Genomic DNA, 378 nt, shown 5'->3' with positions numbered 1-378 from the left:
ATCCCAAGAGATTATTAAGACCATCGCCATATGACCATGACATTCCACCACGCTCAAGATCCACCTCCACATGGTTCTTGCTGCTGCATTTTTCCCAACATCAAAGTGTTCTGCCAGCCAGGGAGTTTCAGTAAACTTGAGAAGTTTGTAATCTCAGACACTACTAGGCAGATGTAACTATCAAGAGTCACAGAGGTCACATGAGGGACTTTACTTTACCTAGGAACTATGTATTAGGCTGTATATTCAGCTTCTTGTTCATTTCCTCTACCCTTATAATCAGATTCTGAGTTTTTGAACCTTCTACACCCTGAGGCTTTAGGTGGGAACCTCCTTTAAAGCCACCTAACAAAAAAAAAAAAAAAAAAAAAAAAAAAA

This window comes from Fukomys damarensis, unplaced genomic scaffold, assembly GCF_012274545.1.
Source record: "Fukomys damarensis isolate Sample0158 unplaced genomic scaffold, DMR_v1.0_HiC HiC_scaffold_24, whole genome shotgun sequence".
Lineage (NCBI taxonomy): Eukaryota > Metazoa > Chordata > Mammalia > Rodentia > Bathyergidae > Fukomys > Fukomys damarensis.
Note: the sequence above shows the minus strand (reverse complement) of the source record.